Source organism: Halichoerus grypus, chromosome 10 (assembly GCF_964656455.1).
Source record: "Halichoerus grypus chromosome 10, mHalGry1.hap1.1, whole genome shotgun sequence".
Lineage (NCBI taxonomy): Eukaryota > Metazoa > Chordata > Mammalia > Carnivora > Phocidae > Halichoerus > Halichoerus grypus.
Window position 1 is genome coordinate 17,875,056 of NC_135721.1, and position 16,420 is coordinate 17,891,475.

General features: G+C 38.4%; 1 long non-coding RNA gene across 7 annotated transcripts in view; it reads right to left on the reverse strand.

The window, feature by feature from the left end:
* LOC118543510 (uncharacterized) overlaps window positions 1-16,420 on the reverse strand; it is a 393,677-nt gene that overhangs the window by 361,236 nt on the left and 16,021 nt on the right. For all 7 annotated transcript variants that reach the window (XR_013441614.1, XR_013441611.1, XR_013441610.1 and 4 more), the window contains exon 2: window positions 13,412-13,595. This is a non-coding gene — a long non-coding RNA (uncharacterized LOC118543510). The remainder of the gene's footprint in view (window positions 1-13,411; window positions 13,596-16,420) is intronic.

A 16,420-nucleotide genomic window follows, 5' to 3' on the forward strand; every position in this document is an offset into this window, starting at 1 on the left:
GAGGGCTTCCAACAAGTGACAAAGTGAAGTCAGAATGGTGTTGCCACTGTTCTGACACAATCTGGTTGGCGCGTACACTGGGTGAGTTAACTGTGCAAGAATTCTTTAAGCACCACATCAGTCTTCTCATCTATGAGATAGGGCCTCACTTAATGTGAGAGTTAAAGAAATGAATTAGAGGGGAGGACTAGTGCCTGGCAATGCATTGTGCCCAGCACAGAACAGGAACTGGATGAACATGTTTTAGGGGGAAAGGAGCTGCTTCCAACTTGGAAGCTGCAGCATGGTTTAGATACCATCAAACTTCCTTACCACTCTGAACTTCACAGTATTCAAATGCATCAATAACAAATTAACACTTCCATGACCGTGTGCTCCCCAGAGCAAACAAAGACAGCTGGCAGCACCCAGCATCACCCTCCTACTTTCTGAGATGAGCAAGCTAAAGTTAAAAGAACCCAGTAATGTCAAGTAAATATATTTGAGCCTGTCACTGGAAAGTTCCTAACAAGGTTTCCAGGTGATTCATCTGGTGATGGGAAGCATCTGACTCACCCATCCTGCCCTTGCACATATCTACAGATTTGATGGACAACTGGCCTCAGCTAATGCTTTTTCAGAGCACTCCAAGGTGTTCTTCACAGGGCATCAAAACCCCAATGACTCCATTGAGAAATAATGAGAACCAAAAATAACAATTGTATCATCTTCACCAAGACAAGAGCACTGGAAAGATGAGAACCAGTACTGTCCAGAAAGAGAGACATGCTGGTTTTCAAATCATTAAGGGGTAAACACCAGAACCACCAGATTCCCCCTGGAGTTTCATGTCAGTGGGCTGCACATGACTATACAGACATCGCGTGCCACATTACAGGGAAATGTCACTAAGCCAAAGGATCTCAGACAGGGCATCCAGTAAATTCTGAGCAAAGCTAGTGGCCACATCTGGCTGGACTCCATAAGCAAAGCATTTGGGAATGTGACCTTGCTACATGAAACCTCCAGATGGTGAATTGGAGACAGTCTGCCAATCACAGTTGAAAGGTTCTCCTAGACGCCCTGTGGAAGTGTGGTATCTTCCAACCACATCCCATTGCTTCTGTCTACACCCACACAGGTTCCTGCACCATTTGAGGCACTCCCTGATATAGATGCTTTATTTGATTTTTTTCTAAAATAATGCTTTTAAGGTTATTCAAATGTTCTGCCTCCCTTCCTAAATTTTAAGCTCTCTTCTCCAATTTCCCATGTCCTCCTTTCCTTCTCCAAACCCTAGTTTCAACCCTAACCTCACCACAGGACCCTGTACCCAAGGGCCTCACTCTAATGCCTATGCTATGACTCAGAAAGAAGATTCCTGTTAGCTTTAATCTCAGAGCACATGGAACCCCCAGAAGAAGGTCTTCATATATGATATTGGTCAAGACAACTGTCATGCACCAGGGTCATCAAAGTGTTCACTCTTGCATATCAAACTCCTGCTTACTGGACCTTTTTTTTTTAAGTTCATTAAAATGGCATGCAATTTTCTTTCCAAAGTGTGATATGTCTGTGATAATCTGCAAGAAATTCAAAATGTAGAAAAGAAGAAGACAATTGGTTCTAATCAGGGCCAGGTATTGATGATGATAATAATGAGTGCACAAATGTGTTGGTGCACATTTCCCTTCTAACTTCATACAGACTTTGCTAACAAAGAAAATTAAGAGATTCAAAATGGGGAGGCAGAGAGATCTTTTTAAAGATGCAGAGCTTCCCTATCCACAGTCAGACCCTGGAAAATTGCATAGGTTCATACCTCTAAACCACAGTCCCAGGATTTAAAGGCCTGTTTCAGCTTAAGGCTTTGACTGCTGCTTATAAAGCATTTCCCAAATAGTGATGTCCACAGGTAAGATCTTATGACCTGGAAATACCCCTTTGCACACTCCTAAGCAGTCCTGGCACACAGAAGGAGAAGTCTTTTCTTCTCTCCTGCTTTCATCTTTTTTAGATCTCCTCTCCAAATTCTACATACATACTCATACTCAATGCACGCTCAAAAAGGAAAGAAAATATCTCACCAACTCTGACCCCACTCTTGAATTATTTACCCAAAAGGAATAGAAGGTAGTAGAAGCTGGAAAGTTTACATTAACCAAAAAATTTGCATCTATTAGTTAACTATGATATCAGTAACTATTCATCATAAAAAAAAAATTAAAACAATGCAAACTAGAAAGAAAAAGTTTCCGCAAATGTATGGTTTATGAAGATTTCACAAATGGACAGTCAACATTCTCTTTACATCTTGAGCTACAAGATCTGATCTACCTTCCAAAAATAGTGTATGATTAGAGCATTTCTGGAAAATCATACCATAAATTGATAACTGTAACTGCTTCTTGGAATAAAGAAAAACTTACTTTTCCTAATCTTTTATACCATTTGAATTTATCACTCTGAGCATGCATTGCCTTCTAAAACCAAAGATAAACAAATTAGACAATTAATCAATTTGGCTAATTTTTTTAAATTGCTCTAAGAAGATATCAAAATCCAGTCCTTCAAGCTGAAGTTCTCTTTTAGTTTCAGGATCTGAAAACAGGCTTTTTAATTCTTTGAGACTTCTACATAGACAACCATGTCATCTGTAAAAAAAAGACAGTTTTATTCCTTCATACCCAATCTTTATAACTTTATTTCCTTTTCTTGTCTTATGGCATTAATAGGGACTCCATATAATGTTGAATAGGAGTGGTGGGAGATATCATCCTTGACTTATTCTGATCTTAGGGGGAAATTTTCTTACCATTAAATATAATGTTAATTGTAGGGTTTTTGTAAATATTCTTCATCAAATTGAGGAAATTCCCCTCTAATTCCAGTTTGTTGAGAGTTTTTATCATGAATTGGTGTTGGATTTTGTCAAATTCTTTTTCTGTACCAGTTGATACTATCATATGATTTTTTTTTCTTTTTTAAGATTTTATTTATCTGTCAGAGAGAGTGCACACAAGCAGGGAGAGTGGCAGGGCAGAGAGAGAAGCAGGCTCCCCTCTGAGCAAGGAGCCCGATGTGGGATTCGATCCCAGGACCCTGGGATTATGACCTGAGCTGAAGGCAGATGCCTAACCAACTGAGCCACCAGTATCATATGATTTTCTTCTTTACCTGTTAATGTGATGGATTACACTGATTGATTTTCTAATGTTGAGTTAGCCTTGCATAACTGAAATAAATACTATTTGCTTGTGGTGTATAACTCTTTTTATACAAAGTTGATTCAATTAACTAATATTTTATTGAGGACTTTTGTTTCTATGTTGATGTATCTTTCCTTTCTTATAATATCCTTATCTGGTTTTGTTATTTAGATTAATGCTGACATCATAAAATGAGTTAAGAAGCGTTCTTTCTGTTTCTATTTTTCTGGAAGAGACTGTTGAAAAGTAGTATCATTTCCTCCTTAAATGCATGGCATAATCTACCAGTGAAACCATCTGAAACTGAAACTGATATACTTTTTTTTGGAAGGTTATTAATTGTTGATTTAATTTCTTTAAGAGATATAAGGCTATTCATACAATATATTTATCCTTATAAGAGTTTGGCAGTTTGTATCTTTTAAGGAATTGAACTATTAAATCTAAATTATCAATGCTGTGAGCACAGAGTTACACATGGTATGCTTTTGTTATCCTTTTAATGTCCATGAACTCAGTAGTGAGAACATCTCTTTTATTTCTGATTTTGAAAATTCTGTGTCTTCTCTCTTTTTTTCTGGTTAATCTGACTAGATATTTATCAATTTATTAATATTTTCAAAGAACCAATTTTTGATTCATTAATTTTCTCTATTGTTTTCCTATTTTCAATTTCATTGACATCTCTAATTTTTACTATTTCTTTTTTATGCTTGTTTCTGGCTTAAATTGCTCTTTTTTTTTCCTCTAGTTTTCTAAGGTGTAAGCTTAGATTATTGATTTAAGATCTTTCTTATTTTCTAATATATGCATTTAAAGCTATAAATTTCCCTCTAAGGACTGCCTTCACTGCATCCTACAAATTTTGCTTAATTTTATTTTCATTTTCATTTAGTTCAAAACAATTTTTAATTTCCCTTAAGACTTTTTTCTTTCATCCATGTGTTATTTAGAAGTGTTTTTGTTTAACTTCCAAATATTTGAATATTTTCCAGTTATCTTTGTTATTGATTTCCAATTTAATTTATTACAGTCTGAGAACATACTTGGTATAATTTCTATTATTTTAAATGTGTTAAGATGTATTTTATGTCCCAGAAAGTAGTCTATTTTGGTGAATGATCCATGCAAGCTTGAGAAAAATATGTATTCTATCATGGGATGGAATATTCTATAAATGTCAATTAGATCAAGTTGATTGATAGTGTTGGTCAGGTTGATTATAGCCTAACTGATTTTCAGCCTGCTTTATCTATGGATTACTGAAAGAGGGGTATTAAAGTCTCCAACTATAGTAATGGATTTTTCCATTTCCCCTTGAAGTTCTGTCAGTTTTGCCTCATGTATTTTGGTACTCTTTGGTTAGTTACATATACATTAAGGATTGTTATATCTTCTTGAAGAATTGGCCCCTTTATCATTATATAATGTGTCTCTTTGTTGCTAATAATTTTCCTTGCTCTGAAGTCTGCTTTGTCTGAAATTAATACAGTTACTCCAGCTAGCTTTTGATTAATGTTAGCATGGCCTTTCTTTCTCCATCCCTTTACTTTTAACATACCTGAGTCACTGCATTTAAAGTGGCTCTCTCATAGACAAAATATAATTGGGTCTTATTTTTTTAGTCTGACAATTTCTGTCTTTTAATTAGTATAATTAGACCATTTACACTAAGCGATTATTTATATAGTTTGATTAATATCTATTATATTTGTATGTGTTTCTATTCATTGCACTTGTTTCTTTTTCACACCTTTTCTGTGCTTTCTCTGGTTTTAACTGAGCATTTTGCATGAATCCATTTTGTCTCCTCTCTTTGCATATAAATTATTTTCTTTAAAAAAAAAATTTTTGTCCCAGAATTTGAAATACACATATTTAATTAATCTAGGTCCACCTTCAAATAACAGTTATACTGCTTCACATTTAGTAAAAATGCCCTATAACATCAAAAATACTCCTCTCTGTCCCTTACAAGAATGCTGTTACTTATCCAAAAGCCAAATCGTACAATTACACAGTTACGCAAATAAATTATTTCTATTATCACTTCAACAGCTATCTTTTAGATCAATTAAGGATAAGAAATATAAAGAATTTTATTTTACCTCTGTTCCAGGTAAGCATATTTCAGTGTGATTGTTCTGTATTCACCCATCTCTCCAGATTTTAAAGTGATGGTTGCTCTACAATATCATTCTCCAATGGTCTAAGAAAAGTCATCGATATCCAGTTTTTTCAGCTTTCTCCTTGTTGTAAGGATGGGAGTGATTACTTCCAAGCTCTTTACATGTAGAAGCTAAAACTGGAAGTCCCTTGACTTGTGTTTCAATAGCCTCATCTATAAAATGGAAAATACCCTGCACTAGAGGCTTCAAGAGCAATTAAATCATATAAAAAGAGGGCTTTCAGGAGGATCATGAGCCAGGACCTTCTCTATGATCTATTACCCTGTCCTTCATTTTATCAGTTGATTGCTTTTTCATTCTACCCATAGAGAATCATACAGACATATATCTTTGCCCACAAGAATTTCTGAATTAAACCATAAAATTAGTAGATTATGTATTCCTCTTGATCTCTATAGCCTTAATATTTTGCCTACTCTGCATTTTCACAAGACAGATTCTACCTAAAATATACCCAGGCTCAAATTAGGAATAACAATGGGGGTACTCAGGAAATCAGATGAGTTATAGGTTACGGGGTGAAAAGTGCAGGGTTCAGAGATGGCTGGGGCAATAGAAACAGCATATTCAATGTTGGAATGAAGCAAAGCAGGAATGAAAAAAGAACATCGAAGGGTCTATGACCCTTAATACCCTGGAATAACTCTCTTTCCTTGGATTTCCAACTTAACCTCTGGTTGTTTGCCTGCCTGTTTCATCCCACTGTTCAAAAATTACCACTATTCTTAGAATTATAAAATACCAAAAATGTAAGGAACATGAGACTTCATATAGTCTGATCATCCATCCAAGGCAAGAATCTTTTCAAACTGAGTTACATTACTAAAACTATATCCAGTTTTGCCCTCAGCCAAACCTCATCTCACAATTTTCAAATCTCATTGTGCAAGACTTCGCATTCCAAGGGAATTATGAGAATCCTCCAATTGAGAATCACCTGAAGGCTTAATTAACTTGAATGATTTACTCCCCACCCAACTCTGAGCTGGATAAACTGCCATCTGCCCCCTCCTTTGCCTTGGTCTTCTGGCCACTCTCAATCCATGTGGCAAGGACCCACACAGCCAACCTACCCCAGGTTTGAAATAAATGATGTGAACCCTGGTGCCAAACATATGAGGAAAGTTCAAAGATTTATGCTATCTTTTAAAATTCGGCCAATTCCTGTGCACAAGAAAAAATCAATCGTTGGGCCTGCTTTGTTCTTGAAAAAAATCAATCATGGTTCTTGCCAATGATCCCATTACCCTCTGGATGCTGGGGTCCCTCCTTCATAGCCCCCATTGCATGTTGACATCAGCTGTATTGAACTGCATTTCCATAAGGCTTCTGTCTTGGTTTAAGATTGAAACCACCTTTTATCAAACAGAGAAAGACATATATCATATGACCTCACTGATATGAGGAATTCTTAATCTCAGGAAACAAACTGAGGGTTGCTGGAGTGGGGGGTGGGGTGGGAGGGATGGGGTGACTGGGTGATGGACACCGGGGAGGGTATGTGTTCTGGTAAGCGCTGTGAATTGTGCAGGACTGTTGAATCTCAGATCTGTACCTCTGAAACAAATAATGCAATATATGTTAAGAAAGAAAAAAAGAAGAAGAAGAATGTAGCAGGAGGGGAAGAATGAAGGGGGGGAAATCGGAGGGGGAGAAGAACCATGAGAGACGATGGACTCTGAAAAACAAACTGAGGGTTCTAGAGGGGAGGGGGTTGGGAGGATGGGTTAGCCTGGTGATGGGTATTGAGGAGGGCACGTTCTGCATGGAGCACTGGGTGTTATGCATAAACAATGAATCATGGAACACTATATCTAAAACTAATGATGTAATGTATGGGGATTAACATAACAATAAAAAAATTAAAAAAAAAAAAAAAAAGAAAAAAAAGAAACCACCTTTTATATTCCCTTCTCTTCTTAGCATCTTTAAACCCCTATTACTTTTCCCCAAAATAACTGAAAGTGTGTGAACTAATTAGCTTAGGAGCACAGGCTCCCTTAATGCCTTCGGAATCCTGCCATCTCACACTGGTTTTTCTATGTTCTGAGCTGCAATATAGCCCCTCGCTTGGTTTTGGTTTAATTATTCTTCAAGGTCATCCCTGTGCCACTTGTGTCCATGTTCCTTTTCTTCTCTGCTTCTGTTTTTAAGAGGATTTTTAAATAAGTTTGGCAGCTCAGCCGTTTTTGAGTCATTACTAGTTTCAATCCCCTTTCGCACTTATTACCTGGCCTATTTTTTCTCTAGCCTTGCCTCTTTCTCTGCTATATTTGCAAGAGTGTTTCTGATTCTAACTCCTTTGCCAGGTTGGAATTGTTCTGTGTTTTGGTGGCCTGTATTTTGTCCCTGCAGTCTGAACTAATCTTGCACGGCCTTGATTTGGGAATTGGCCCTTCCCCTCTACTATTTACAGCCCAGACAGGCCTTTTACTTCAACATCCAATTGCTCCTCTAGGAAGCTGGACTGAATGTTCCCTTGATCTTTAGGATGCTCACTGGACAGGAAGGAGCTCAAGAAGACAGTTTCCCCATTCACAGTTGTTCAACAGCACCTCAGCCTTCCAGATTTCCAATCCACTTACTGATTCATTTCTATGTTCAACTGTGACAGAAACCAGAATCATGAGGTAAGAATAATAAAACAAATACAATTATAATAACAATGCCACCTCCCACTGGAGAGCGCTGAAGTCTTTTCAAGCACTTTCCTATAAATTATACAATCCATAAAACACATTGTATGTATAACAGACTTTTTTTTTGCTTTTTTTCAATTATTATTCTAATTATTTTCTATTTTCTTCCAACCTCCTATTGTAATATTCTTTCCCACTCACTTGCATTATCGAGCATCACCTTGAAGAGCTTTGGAAGATACTTCAGAGATGAATGTAGACCAAGGGGTTTGAACTTTATTTAAAGTAGCAGAACACAAAGTTAACACTGAAGCCAGGTCTCACAGCCTATAAGGAATGTGGAGGAATAATCAGAAAACTGAGGATTAAGACCTCACAACTGAGCACGCCCAATAGAAACTGAGGAAATGCTACAACTCAGAGGCACACAGAATACCCAAGCATCCCTCAGTAATGTCAACAGCAGGCTCTAGGCAATACCTCATTCCAGACATCACAGACAGTGGAAATGGATTCTTAATTGAGACACAGTATGGTTTTCAGGTGGGACAAAGTCTGAAGGGTATGAGCCTCTTTGGACAGGAGGTCTGGGCATGCAAGCAGAGAAGAACATCAGGTAGGGAGGGAGGAAAAGAGATACCCAATGATGAAGCAACGCAGAAGAGTCAAAGGCCAGGAAAACAGATCTTCAAAAGTTCACTGTTATGGCCTGAATTAGAAATACGTCCTTTAAAGAGGTGATTAACCTAAAATGAAGAGACCATTTGGGTGGACCCTGACCCAATCTGACTAGTGCTATTATAAGAGAAGGAAATTTGGACAATGAGATACCAGGGATGTGCATGCATAGAGGAAAAACCATGTGAGGACACGGCAAGAAGGTGGCAGTCCACAAGCCAAGGACAGAGGCCTCCAAAGAAACCAAACCTGCTCACACCTTAATCTTGGAACTCTTGCCTAAAAAAAAAATTAACTTCTGTTGTTTAAGCCACCCAGTCTATGTATTTTGTTACGGCAACCTAAGCAAATGAATATATCCACCCACAGGATAAATTAAGCAGAAGACTCTCAAGTCATACGTCCTGGGTTCAACTCTCACCTGACCACTTATTAGCTATGTGACCTTGGGTAAGTTATGCAACCAATCCATTCCTCAGCTCTTTCGTGTTTAATGAGGAGGATAATAGTAGCTACCCTGCAACACTGTCATAAGGATTAAATAAGTTAACCCTTGTAAAGCACTTGGAAAACTATCTAGCACAGGATAAGGTGCTTTGTTAGTTGCTGCCAGCCTCCTCCTTCTTCTAATCCTCCTCCTCCTCCTCCTCCTCATCATCATCATCATCATCATCCAACATGCAAGGATTTTTCATGGGTTTCAGGAAAGGCAGAAGAAAATTGATGAGACTGGGGCAAACATGTAAATAGAAATGGATTTTTGAGGCAGAAAGTTTGTGACCGAAAGCTTCTACCAGGCAAACATCAATAGCTAATTCTGGGAAATGAAGATAGTCCTGGAAGATGGAGTATTTCTCTCCCTTTTAATTCACACACATTGTCTGAAGTATGGGCTTTCCAGAATTCAAAAGCATTTCGGCAATAAACATTAAGCACCCACATCCTCAGTAATATGAAGAAAAAGAATAAAGATAAATGTCATCATTGCATATGTGTTATGGGGCAGACTCTATGCCACCATGTCCAAAAACAGGAGAAAAAAAATTTTGGAGTCACATCAATTTTTTATGTTAAATTTCTCCATGTTCTTCTTTTATGTTGTTGTATGTGAGAAAACTATGAATATTCCCTTTCCTTTTCCTAGGGGGAGGAAAAGACCCCCTCCCATGACAGAGATAAAATGGACAAGAGTTAGTGTTCAAATTGTTGGATGAGGTTAGAGTGAAACCTTTTCTTAAGCAATAATACCCATATTTTTAGACAAAAAGATTATTTGTCTAAAAAAGTAAGCATAGGCTCTATGATGTGGTGATAATAAGGAGAACTAAATATTTGACCCTTCAAGTTCTCTAGTCTTCATTTCAACCTGCCTCGGAAAAAGGAGACTGAAATCACATTCCCAGAAATGTCATATTTATCAACAGTGATAAATTTCTCAGAGTCTGAAGGACTCATCTGCGCTTACTTTTGCAGCAAAGACTCAGAAAATGGGCAATTGCTTCCCCAACATGAAAAAAGCATCCTGGAGTTGAGTATTTGACGGGAAAAAATGAGACCAGCCTACCAAAGATGAGAACTCTGGGAGATCATTCACGTTCAGAAAAGAATCCAAGCGTGGCTAAGAAAGGCAAGCTGACTAGTCCAGCGAAAGGAACAGAATAGAGTCTGCATATTATACATACAGGTAGTATGTCTCATGGTACCATTATTTTTTTCCATCACTTAGAAGACTGGTATCAAACCACTTATCTCAAAATTCTACTCGTCTACAAATCCATCTCAGCATTCCTGGTTTTAGTTCTGTTTTTCTAAGGCTCAAGAAAGACCAATGTTGGTTTGAAAAAGAGATTATTTCAAACTATTTTATTCTGATCCCCTGAGAAATCAGATTTCTGAAAATACTTCAATTAGATTTGTACCTTTGTGACCCTTCAGCCCTAACAACAAAGTCCAGGAGCTATGAGTTATGTGTCTGCCAAACAAGTTAAGGAAGGCTTTTAATAAGACCAAGAAGGACAGAGCACTGGGTGAGGCAGGTAAGAACGGAATGTATATGCTGTTTGTTGACTTAAAGAATTTTTGAGGATGTTTGCCTTCTGCAGTCATAAACTACCCCGTGGGTGGCTCTACTCTATATCCTGTTTGATAGACTAGTTGATCTATTGCCCACTCCTACCCTACACAAACTGGCCAGGCTACATAGCTAACCCAAATTCTGCAAATGCTGAGGCCTGTTGCCATTACTTTCCCCCCTTGTTTATTATTATGTGTTGACATCCAGAGAGATTCTCAGGCAGGTCCTGTAGACTTCAGATTTTCACAGTATTACAATTTCAGCAGGCTGAATGTTAAAAAATGGAAATTGGACAGACTGTTATCAACTTTAATCGACCATTAGAGCATCAGAGCCTGAAGGCACAGTATTTAACGGTTGGAATGGGGTGGTCAAGTAAAATGCTCTCTCTTTCATTTGGAATCTGGGAATAAAGCCAACCCAGATAAAAAGGGAAAAAAGCCATTACTCTGATAGCTGTGGCAGAGCACAAGGATCAGTGCTGCAAAGGAGGCCAAGATGCAGATACTGCAGTACACTTGGGTAAGGTTTGTCTGTGAGTTCTGGTTTGCAGATTTTGTACATAATGGAGATAAATAAGCCAAGGAATGAGATACTGACCTATCAGAATGAAGGCCATTATCTAATATCAAAAATGGATACTGTGACATCATATTATATTGCCAGCCTTGGCCTCAAAATGTCATCACCTTTCTGTGCAGCAATGGCTGTCTTCTTGGAGAAGCAAATAATCTGCTGCCTTGGTTAGGCTTCTCCGCCTCAGCCCCTGGGCATGGTACACTGTGAATGCTTTAGAGAATAATTCTGAAATTAAAGTTTTTAATTACACCTGACACTAGTGAGCTTTCACCTGTTGGCAGCCATCTCGTTAAAACCGCCCATGAGAGAAAAGTCGTTTTGCTGGAAGTGAAGTCCCCATTCTGCTTTATGCCTCTGTTGGCCATGCCAGATTCCTTCCCGACACCATTTACTCTGCTAATGTGGTTTTGCACATTATGAACTTTCAGAATGTGAAAGTGAGCACAGTTTTCTTTTAAACAAAATATATTGTTTATGTAAAGAGTCTAATGGCCCATAGCAATCCAATTTACATGTAAAGTACAAGATTTCATATTGGATCAGTTTTATTACCTCACATATGAAAGATATTGAGCAGTGGTAGGTATATTGTATTTGTATCAGAAAAATACAGGGGCAGATTTATTAGGCTTGTGCTTAATAATATTAGAATCGATTATCCCAGTGAGACGTAAGACATCTGTTCATGGTGGGGAGAAGCATCATTTCCACCCCTGCTGTTTTCCGGTGAACCCTCTCCCCTCTTCACTCAGTCAAGTAACCTTGATATCTTAAGGGTTAATAAAGCCTCCCAAAGTGATGACATGAACTCTCTATCAGCAACAAGGCAATACTGTTGATACCATTTAAAATTTATTAAGCACATTTGGTTTGCTGGGCATTGTACCAAACCCATAAAACATATTTTATCACTGGTTGCTTTTGTATACTAATTATGGTGATTTGCTTGACCTCTCAAAAACCAGACTTAATCTCTCCCATATTTCCTACATTATGAAACCCCAAACCTATTTTTCTTTCTATTTTAGCTTTGAACTCCAATCACTAGACAATCCCTTTGCAAAGTAATCTGTATTCTCATAAACTATAAACTATCTGAAATAGTTTAGGAGAGAACTCATCTTTTTTATTATTATTAATTTGGAACATTTTTCTTTAAGCACTGTTGTTGAGACAGAAGAGCTAACCCTTCTGAGTGTTACCAACAGATTTTCTTGATGTCCTCTCTCCTTTTGCCACAATACGTTGTCATTGAATACAACTGAAAGTTCCACTCAATATCACTTAAATCATATGGGGACAAACCATATTCTTGATTTAACAAAAACTAAAACGAGGAGGCAACTTTATAAAGGACACACAATCATTTGAAATGAAACTACCGTAAAAGTCAATTCGCTCATAATATCCTGCTGGAAATTTTGTTATGTTTTTGGATAAAAGATCTTGTTTTATGAATTTTCACTTCTAAACATTTTTTTTTTTCTTTTCATCCTTTCAAGGTTGGAAAGAGCTTTCTTTTCCAACCTAAGCTGTTTCTTGGAGTAAAAGATGGTCCCTAGGTGTCCATGTCTGAGTTGATGTGATTGTGCTTTTGGATTTAGTTAGATACACACATCTTCCATGGCCTTCCAGCCTCTAGGCATGCAGGCAAAGTTCGAACACAACATCTCAAATAAACAAAACTAAATCGAACAGCTAAAGCCTTCTTTCAAGGAAAGACAAACACATCAGTGAAGGCCAGACCACAGTGTGACTCTTGCCTATGGCCCAAAGATAACTTACCCATGCTCATCCTAGAGAGAAAATGTGCATGTAGGGAGTGTGTGTGCCTGTTGAGTACACACACAGCTTATATTTCCGATGCCCTGCACAATGGGGCCTCTGGCCTGGCTTAGTCATACAATCATGACACTTGTGGATGTCAGTTACATGAGTCCTGTCTCCCTTGTGCAGAAAAACAATGCTTAACTAAAATACTGAGTCTACATTAAAAAACATTTCTTTCACAAGAAATCTCCCCTCCATACATTCCCAAGTCTAGACTTAGCTGCTAAATCCAACCTTTGCCAGCATTGGTGCTCATCAGGCAGAGAGGGAGCTGAAGGAGGTGAATTTCTGCCCAGACAGGTAGTGGGGCCTCCCAGGTGGGTCATAACTGCAGGCTGACTGGTCTCCAAAGGTCACCAATATGCATCCATCAAATTAAGGAGCCCTCAGGTGCTCTTTTCTCTTCAGACTTCAGAGTCTAGGATTCAAATGGGAGAAAAACACACATTTAATCAGTTAACAAATTTACTTTTAACAGGCTTGCCCCAAGTCTTGACAAGAAACTTCTATTTTCCATGTGTTGTCATGTCTATTCTTAATGCTAATGCATTTACCCTCTTTCACTGATCACCATCCCTTACCAGGCAAGCATCCATGGCACCTTACGTGTCAGGACACCAAAGCAGCTGTCTTAGTCTGTTCAGGCTGCTGTAACGAAACACCACAGACTGGGTGGCTTATAAGCAGCAGAAATTTATTTCTCACAGTTCTGGGGGCTGGAAGTCCAGGATCATGATGCCAACATGGTCAGGCGAGGGCCCTCTTCAGAGTCCCAGACTTCTCACTGCATCCCTCATGGTGAAAGGGTCTGGGAGCTCTGTGGGACTTCTTTCCTAAGAGCACTAATCCCATTCATGAGGGCTCTACCTTAGACCTAATCACCATCAAAGGCCACACCTACTAACACCATTACCTTTGGGGGTTAGAATTTCCACATGAATTTGGGAAGGGACACAAACATTCAGACCATAACAGCTAAAGGATTGGTGTCCCATTCACAGCTCTTCATGGGTCACTGCTAATGCCCCAGCCAATGAGCTTGGTTTTATAGGGAAGCTCAAAATATAGGAAATATCTTCTGCTTCCCAAGGAATTCATAGACTCTTTGAAGAGTGTCTGGTTTATTCAGGCTTCTGTAACAAAAAGACCATAAACTGGATGGCTGATAAACAAGAAACATTTATTTCTCATGGTTCTGGAGGCTGGGAAGTTCAAGATCAAGGCACCAACAGATTCAGTGTCTGGTGAGAGCCTGCTTTCTGGTATACAGACAGTGCTTTCTTGTTGTGCCCTCAAATGGTGGAAGAGATGAGTTAGCTATCTGGGGTCTCTTCTTATAAGGGTGCTGATTTCAATCATGCAGGCTCTGGCCTTAAGACCTAATCACCACCCAAATCACTTCCTAATTCCATTACCCTTGGGGGTTAGGATTTCAACATATGAATTTGGGGAGGACACAAATATTCAGACCATAACAGGGAGGTAAGATTCATAGCGATATAATTATTAAATAACACAAGGAGATATGTGATTAAAACATCAAAATGCACGGCTATTGAATTTCAGGGAAACAAATATTCCATTATATCCACTATACTCTATCACCAAGGCAGAAAAGCAGATGAACATATTCTTGAAATATTTCCAATGGTAATTGAAATAATAAGAGTTTTCCTTTCCTTGCCTATAAGCAGAAAATTCAAGTAATCATATCACGTAGGTACCTTGTCATTCCATTTACTTGATGAAGCAAAAGAAAAGCATCAATAATGCCCCCATTTTTATGGGAATCTAAATGTCTTTGGTTTCCACCTTATTTCCTTTCCTAATGCAGAATGCATTTTCCCCAAGAAACAATGTTATACATGTGGCAATTAGTACCCCTTCTACTTCAGCCCTTTAAATGCATCTGACAAGCCCACGTCAGCTGTTAGGAGAAACCATTAAAAAAAAGAAGAAGAAGAAGAAGAAAAGAAAAAAACCACCCTTCCAGAATATCTCCAGGCCCCCTCTAGCCTTTGTAAGAGCCAGAAATATGAATGTAAAGCACAATATGCTAGGAGGAACTAGGGCTGACTAGAAAATTTTTGAGACAAGAGCATTATTGCAAAATATCTGTTTATTTGCATATCTTCTCTACTGGTGGGTAAGCTCTTCAAAGTATGGGGCAAAGACTTCCCTATTTCCTCATTCTTGCATAGTGCCTAGAAAAACAACCCACAAATGGTTGCTTAATTAATTAATTAATCCATGCTTCAAGGTTAACTAACTCCCCCAAACAAAACTTCTATTTATTCAGTGGTCTCAACTAAAGTTTATAGGGAAAGCAATCTAATTGAATTAATTCACTCTAACACATAAATTATTAAAAATACAACAGTCTGAAATAGGACTTGACGATGGTATTTCTTAAAATCTCCTCAGGAGATTTTCATGAGGAGCCTAGCTTGAGATTTGCTGGCATAAAATGGCCTCTGTGCTCTGGCCCCTGCTTCTCTCTTCTGCTGCGTTTCCCATCACGTGCCTGCACATACATTGAAATAGATGTCCAATTTCATGCACACTGTACTTTCCCAGACCCCCAGATCTCTTTCACCATACTTGGAGAATCTTCAAGTTAGGGATGATGTTACTATCTCCCTCAAGGTCTTCCCACCTTTTATGGTGAATGATTGTGACCCGTCAAAATTCATGTTGAAATCCTAACCCCCAAAGATGATGCTATTAAGAGATAGGGCCTTTAGGAGGTTCTTAAGTCACAAAGGTGGAATACTCATCAATGGGATTAGTGCCTTATTAGAGACTCCAGAGAAATCCCCAGTCCCTTCCACCATGTGAGGACACGGTGAGGACGCACCACAGTGAGGAGGGCCTTTACCAAATGAGACCACCCTGGTGCCTTGATCTTGAACTTCCCAGCCCCCAGAACTGTGAGAAACAAATTTCCATTGTTTATAAGCTACCCAAGCTGTACTATTTTATTATAGCAGCCCAAACAGACTAAGACATTGCCTCCTAAATCAGATTCTTTTTTCCCCTGGAAATGGATGTCAGAAATTATGTTGCATTTTGAATATTGTTAAATCTTATTCATTATAGAAAAGCTGAATCAGAGTAAGAAAACCAAATCAGAAGCTATTCTGGAAATAATGGGAAATTTGGTGAAGGTAAATGAGAAGAACAGACAGAGGTAAAGTTCTCTAGGATTCATCGGCAGCAACCCATTCCAGTGGTGGATAGATG